The sequence below is a fragment of the Nycticebus coucang genome, chromosome 14, assembly GCF_027406575.1.
Source record: "Nycticebus coucang isolate mNycCou1 chromosome 14, mNycCou1.pri, whole genome shotgun sequence".
Lineage (NCBI taxonomy): Eukaryota > Metazoa > Chordata > Mammalia > Primates > Lorisidae > Nycticebus > Nycticebus coucang.
The window spans coordinates 28,075,489-28,076,916 of NC_069793.1; positions in this window are offsets into that span (position 1 = coordinate 28,075,489).

A 1,428-nucleotide genomic window follows, 5' to 3' on the forward strand; every position below is an offset into this window, starting at 1 on the left:
GGGAGGCTGGAAGGCACAATCCTTCTTTGCCTATTTCTGTTTCTAGAGGTCCCAGGTGTCCCTTTGGCTTGGGACCATCTAACTCCAATCTTTACCCCCATCTTCACGTGGCCCTCTTTGCTCTGTGCCTTCCTCTTTATAAAGACACCTATCATTAGATTTAGAGCCTACCTGGTTGTTTTAAAATGATCTCATCTTGAGATGCTTCATTACATTTATAAAGACTTCTTTTTTCCATATAAGGTTATATGTAAACATATCTTTATGGGGAGCACAGTTCAACATTCTGCAGTCCATGACGCTGGAAAGTAATGGGGTTGGTAGCAAGAAATGTGGTGGTCAAATAAAGCTGGAGATGTAGACAATGGCCAGATTGTACAGGCTTTGGGGGCCTAGTTGAGTGTATTAGTTTTCCATTTCATAACAAATGACCAGAACTTAATAGTTCAAAACAATACCTGTTTATTATCTTAGAATTCTGCAGATCAGAAATCTGGGCACAGCATAGGTTAGCTGAGTCTTCCGCTCAGGACCTCCTAGAAGGAGGAAGACCTGCTTAGTCCTCGTGAAATCAAGGTGTCTCTACTGAACTAAGGCTGAAGTCAAGGTGTCTCTGCTGTACTAAGGCTGAAATCAAGGTGTCTCTGCTGTACTAAGGCTGAAGTCAAGGTGTCTCTGTTGGACTAAGGCTGAAATAAAAGTGTCTCTGCTTTACCTGGAGGCTTTTAGGAGGATTTCCAAATTCAATTTCTTTCAGTATTTTGACAAAATTCACTTCCTTGCAGCTGTAGGCCGGGGAACAAACTTTCCTTGTCATATGACCCTCTCCAGCTTTAAGAACAATGCTATATGAAATTCTTCTCATATTTCAAACAAATCTTTGACTCCCTTTTCTGCTCCTACCTGGAGAAGAATCTCTGCTTTTAAAAGCTTATGTGATTATATTTAGCTCACCTGGATAGTCCAGGAGAAGCTCCAATTTTAAGGTCCATGTGCCAAGTAATATAACAGCCACAGGGATAAAACCAGGGGGCAGAGTTCATGGGGTCTAAAATTCTGCCTGCCGTGTGGAGTATTTGTAGGACTATTTAATGAAAACTCTGATACACCCTCAAACTAACAACAACAACCAAAACAGTCTGCTGATACCTCCCAAGGAAAGGGAGTATGGTCAACAAAGTTTCCCCTGTTTAAGTTAAAATCTCACAGTTGCAATTTTTTTCCTCCTTCCCTCTATCTCCCTCCAACCTTCAAATTGGCTCAGCCAATTTCTAGTTGTATGACTTTGGACAGGTTTCTTATGCTCTCTGAACCTCTGGATTCTTACTGTGTAAAATTGGAATCATTAAAGCGTGAATTCAAAGGGTTGTTCTGAGGGTTCCATGCAAGGATTTAGGATAACAGCTGACATATATTAATACTTCAACA